The sequence below is a fragment of the Fukomys damarensis genome, unplaced genomic scaffold, assembly GCF_012274545.1.
Source record: "Fukomys damarensis isolate Sample0158 unplaced genomic scaffold, DMR_v1.0_HiC HiC_scaffold_27, whole genome shotgun sequence".
In the NCBI taxonomy this organism is placed as follows: domain Eukaryota; kingdom Metazoa; phylum Chordata; class Mammalia; order Rodentia; family Bathyergidae; genus Fukomys; species Fukomys damarensis.
Window position 1 is genome coordinate 19,755,068 of NW_022900939.1, and position 6,226 is coordinate 19,761,293.

Genomic DNA, 6,226 nt, shown 5'->3' on the forward strand with positions numbered 1-6,226 from the left:
CCTCCACCGGGGGCTTCCCGATCATTTGATGTGGCAATTAGTGAGGGGGCTTTTGTGGTCCGGAAAGACACAACGCCCACTTCAATCACCCTGTTTATGCCCGGGCAGAAGCCAGACAGCCCAGCGGCAGATAACGGTGGACTTCAAACGGCTTCAGGTCGGTCACCCCTGGGGCTGCCAGGCCACCCTGTTCCCCAACCCCCACATTTCACACAGCCATGACCTTACTTTTCCCACGAAAAATCCCAGCCCTGATGCATTGGTGTCGAGGAACTTTTCTACGTGGGTACCTGGGTATTGAGGTGGGTGGAGCAGGGGGAGAGAGGAGCAGTCAGATGGGGGTTCCCTGTCCTCATGAAGGGGTAGGCAGCTGGGGACCTGGTCCTCCTGTCCCGTCCCATCAGCGCCCCTTTCCAAAGGACAAGATCGACTTTGTTGACGATGCCGGTGACTCGACGTGGTAACCTCAGCCGTGACTCCGTGCAGTAGGTGACAGTGGCCTGTGTTGTGCAAGATGTCACAAGAGCCTCTGTGCAGGAGTGAGCCTTGCGTCCACTCACAGCCCTTCTGCAGACCAGCCTTGGGTCGTGATCTTGAGGCTTGCTCCAAGTCACACCCAGGGACTTGGAGGATCTGCCAGGAACAGAAACCAGCAGGTGTCAGCTGGACTGGACGCCCAATGCCCATGTGTCCCCTGCTCTGTGGCTGAGGGGTCCTTGCTGAGACTCATAATCAGGGCTCTGTCCATTCCTGACACTCCAAAGAGCTCCATGACGGGCTTTCCTCCCTCACCTGTGAGCTGGGCGCTGGCATCAGCGGGGGAATCAGTTCTGCGCTCAGGGCCTCTGGGCTGCCAGGGCCCCTGATCAGGACACCTGAGGGCCTACACTCCCCACTGAGCCAGGCAGAGCATTGCAGGGAAGAAGAGGCTGTGTGATGCCCATCCCGTCTCTGCCAGGCAACCTCCCCTTAGGAGGGACAGACACTCCCTTGCAGGAGGAATAGGCCTGCTCGATAGGTGACAGACTCCAAAAGCTGCATGTGCAGCGCTGCGGACAGGGGCCGTCTGGATGGGACCTAAGCCTGGTAGGCAGAAGTAGGCAGTGGAGATACAGCACATCAGTGGGGACACTGACCAGCACCCTCTCGACAGTAAAACTGGGTGATGGTAGAAAGGGAAGTCGAGGTGGTGATGTGGGAGCAGGGACCTGATCGGTTCAGACGGGGACTCGGCCTAGGTACCCAGCAGCAGATGTATGGATAAAGAAAGCGTGCTGCACATATACAACGGAGTGGAAACTGGATCTGATCGGTGCATGCTGTGTGCACGAACGGAAATGTCATGCTGAATCCCACTTAATAATGGCAGTAGAAAGAAGCCAGAAGACAAGCGACTTACCTTGAGGATGAGCGTAAGGACCTGTGAGCAGGATTGGGTTATGAGTGGACAGAGCTGCCCCCTCTGTTATCATGGATGTCAGAGCCCACTGCTTGCTGCATTGGGCTGGCCCTGATCGCCAACCCCAGACTAAGGAAGACGAGGTCGTTGCAGGTGCCGGGCCAGGTGCAGGCAGCCACATGCAGCCCAGCCAGCTGGGTCCGTCAAGACCAAGCCTGGAGTTAACACGGATTTCAGGCTATGGGTGGCACAGGGCTCTGGGGGCATCCCTGGGCTGCAACGGGGTGGTGAGTGAGAGGGACCGAGGGAGCTGCTGGTGGTCTGCAAGTTCTTTAGTGATCAGTAAAGTTTCCCACATTATGCCCGGAGGGAAAGGCTGGGGGCGCCCCAGGGACGGGCCTTTCACGCCTTCAGGACATGGGCTGAGGTGGTGGGCTTTTGAGCGTCTCTCCAAGACCGCAGTTTGCCAGCTCATCACGAGTTTGATGGATGATCACCGGCCGGGGCAGCGTCCCCTTGGAGGAGGAGCGGTCCTGGGCCACCCGAGGCCCAGAGAAAGGCTGCTGACGGGCATGACGAAGTGTTTTCTTACCACCCGGTGCCAGTGACAGGCGTCTCAAAGGAAATGCAGTCACTGCAGAAGCCGCTCACACCCTGCTCTTTGTCGCGCTTGAGATGGCTTTTATTTGGCGGTTGAAGAAAGGGCCACCGGCTCCTTGTTGTCTCTGGGAATGGTGCACCGAGGCCATCAGCCGCCCCGGCCAGAGCGCCCCAGGCTGCTCTTCATTTTGATGAGGTTTCCCAAAGTCCCAGTGGCAACAGTTAGAGACACTGCCTCAGTTGGGCGTAGAGTCCACTGGAGTTAAGAGTCACCTTAACCCCAGAGTCAACCTGGAGATCCTTCTTTGGCTGCCTATGGTTCCAAAAGGGTGAAGGGGCTCCTGCCCTTTCAGTTGTGATCCCTAGTAGCAGCAGGTCCCCCAGCTCTGTCCCCACAGAGCTGTAGTCATCACATCATAAATGGGAAAAAATGCATTGGGTACCTTAAAACTGGGCAAAGTAAGCAAATGCATGGGAAGGAGGAATGGAGCTTCCCTATCAAGGAATTCCAGTTAGCAAATGAAGAAGGAATCGGGAAGATGGGTACTTGCCCTTAGAACGGCCTAGCAATTGTCATAAGCAGGATCTGCTAACCGAAGCTAAATTAGCACTGCAAGAGAAATAGGATATTCGTGTGATCTTAAGCATCAGCTCTGACATGGTCGTTAATCACAACACCGGTGAGGCTTGGGTTTGAAATGTCCCGAAAACCCATGCGCTAAAGGCTGGGTTGCTGGATGACTGGTGCTGGGGGAAGTCAGAGGCCCACAGGGACTCCGGCTTTATCAGGTGGATTAATCCAATAACGAGGCCATTCATGGTGTGACAGCGTCAGTGAGAGGGTGATAGGAATAGGAGGCGGGGCCTAGTTAAAGCCAATGGACCACGGGAGTGTGACCTGCGGGATGGTGCCCGGTCCCTGGCTGATTCCTCTCCGGCTCGTCCCCTGCTCCTCTCTGCTTCTGGCTACCACGAGGTGAGTGGTTTGGATCCACTTTGTCCTCCCTCCACACTGCTCTGCCTCACCGCAAACTTAAAAGCCACTCTGTCCTCTGACCATGAACTGAAACCTCTAAGCCACAAGCCAAAATAAACCCCTCACCTGTAAGGTTGACTTTCCCAGGTATTTTGGCATAGCAAGGGAAAGCTGGCTAACACAGACAGGAAGAATAGTGATTTAAAGCCAAGAAACCAGCAAATACTGACTAATCAAGTAATCCAGGGTAACACCACCAGTGGTGAGGATCTAGCAGCACTCTAATAGGAGGCCCCGAGGAGGGACACTGCTTCCGGGGCAACAAAATGAACAACTTTAGTCTTAACATGAGAAAACAGGAAAACTCAAATTGAGGAACTGTGTATTTGCGTGCGTGCGTGTGTGTGCGTGCATGCGTGTGTGTGTGTGTGTGTGTTACTAAGAATCAAACCCGGGGCACTCTACCACTAAGCAACATTCGTAGCCCTAGCCCATTTTAAATTTTTGAGACAGGGCCTTGCTAAATTGCCCAGCCTGGGCTCCCAGTGAGATACTCCTGCCTCAGCCTTCCGAGTAGCTGGGATCACAGGCATGCACCACCACGCCCAGGCAAATTGAGGAATATTCTACTAAACACTGGCCAGCAATCTTCAGAAGTGTCAAAGACATGAATGATGAGGAAGAGCTGAGAAGACCAAGGTCACATAACAAGTAAATGCAAGTAAGATCCTGGAATAGGACTCTGGACATCAGCCGTGCAGCGTAAAAATCTCAAAGCATGCCTATGGTTAGTTAATAGTGATGTATCAGACTCAATTTCTCTGTTTTGATCATTGCACTCTAATATGTAAGATGCTAGCACTTGAGGAAGTCTCAGTACTATTTTTGCAACTTTCAGTTGAAAATTATTTCAAGAAAAGACGTTAAAACCAGGCTAGGGATTTTGCTCAGTGGCACCGTGCCTGCCTCACAAGTGCAAGGTTTTAAGTTCGATCCCTGGTACAAAAAAAAAAAAAGACATTAAAACCCAGTTTTGTACAGTAAAGGAATTCCGGTTTTCATTGTGCTGTGATAATGAATACTAAAACTGCCTTTTCATAGTAAACCACTATGAAATTGAACACTGTACTTAAAAGCTATTTTTTATAAAGCACTGGACAACAGAAAGGCAGAGGATACACAGGAGATCAACCCTACATTCTTCCTGAATTTCTGTTTGGGGAAAATTTCTAGAGAAGTAGAACCAACAGAAAGTAGCACTCTTGTTACTGTGGCCTAAGAAAAGGCTATTCAAGGACCCCATCAACAAAGTATAAAGAGAATGTTTAAAAGGACCAAAATGGTTTGCCAATATAAAAACGGCCTTCTAGGGGGATTTTCAACATTCTTTAAAGGAAGACAACACCATCCACACTAAAAAATGACAGCATTTTCAATGGCCAGAACATATGAAAAAATTCCCATATACAAAAGAAATTGTCACCTCTAAGTAGGAGAGAAAAAAATAACAAAACAGGTTCGAGGGCGACACCAGTGATGAATTAGCAGGCAAGGACTTTAAAGCAACTGTTATAAATCTGCTTGATGACTTGAAGGAGAAAATGGATGCAATGAATAGAGAGAGAGGGAATTTCAGTAGTTGAATGGAAGCTTAAAAATAACCACAAGTAGAGCCGGGCATGGTGGTGCACGCCTGTAATCGCATCATGTGGGAGGCTGAGGCAGGAGGATCTCTGTGAGTTCGAGACCAGCCTGGGCTACATAGCAAGTTCCAGGTCAGTCTCAACTACATAGTGAGACCCTGTCTCAACAAAACAAAACAAAGCAAAACAAAAACAAACAAACAAACAAACAAAAAGGGCTGGGGATTTAGCTCAGTGGTTCCACAGCCTGCCTTGCAAGCGTAAGGACCGGAGTTAAATCCCCGGTAACAAAAATAACCACAAGTAAACTCTAGATCAGAAAAATACAATATGTGGAATAAAAAATTCACCAGATGGTCTTCAGAACAGATTTGATACTGCAAAAAAAAAAAAAAAAAAAAAACCATGACCTTGATGTCAAATTAACAGAAATTACCCAAAAAAGAACAGAGTTAATTTACAAAATAAGTAAAAATAATAATGTACTATGGAGTTTATAATATACAAAGAAATAGATATAATAGCTCAAAGGATGAGGTAAAGGACGTGAATCCTATGACATACATCAAGTAGTAAAAGCTAAGAAAGGGTTGTACAGCTAGTTAATACATAAGCAAGATAACGTGGAATCCTTAAAAAATTACTCAGCCGGGGGCAGTGGCACAGGCCAGCACAATTCCAGCACTCATGAGGATGACACAGGACAGCTGCAAATTCAAGGCCAGCCTGGGCTACATAGCAAGATTCTGTCTCAAAACAATGAAACCAACCAAAACAACAACAAAAAAGCTGACTTGGTGGATTTGAGGACAGGGAAGAGAAAATAATTACAAAGAACAGATAGGATAAATGAAAACAAATAGCAAAATGGTAGGCTTAAAATCAACTGTACTAATCATATTAAACTGAGTTATCTAAGTACCCCCATGAACAGGGAAAGATTGTCAGCCTGGAAACAAGGAGACTCAACTGTGTGCTCATTATAAAAGATGCACTTTAAATGTAAAGACAGATAAATCAGAAATAAAATGATATGTGTAAATGGTAAGCATCGAAAACCAGTATGCCTATATAAATGTTAGACAATGTAGATTTCAAGGCGAGGAGTATTGCCAGAGCACAGAGGATTATTTCTTAATGGTAAAAAGGCTCATTGGGAAAGCCATAATGATCCTAAATCTGTATGCACCTAACAAGACAGCTTCAAAATATATAAAGCAAAATCTGGAACAACAAAAGGAGAAATGCACAAATTCACATTGTGGTTGGAAATTTGAATTCCACTAGATAATTAATTAGAAATTAATAAAAAGAAAAAACCCAGTGTGTGAAATTGAGGTGACATTTATGAAACACACTAACTAGAAAGAACAAAAGGGGACCCAGCCGCCATCGCTCAAGCTCCGGGAAGAAGCCTCGGCCCCGATCTACCGCGGGAAGGAGAACCAGGCCTGCTCCCGACCCAGCAGCCATTGCTCAAGCACCAGGAAGATGACTGCAGAACCTGGAAAAGCTGTTGCTGCTATTGATATATAACATACTATTATTAGTCTTTTTATATAAATATATATATATATATATATAAATTGAATTTTGGGAAACTTTAAT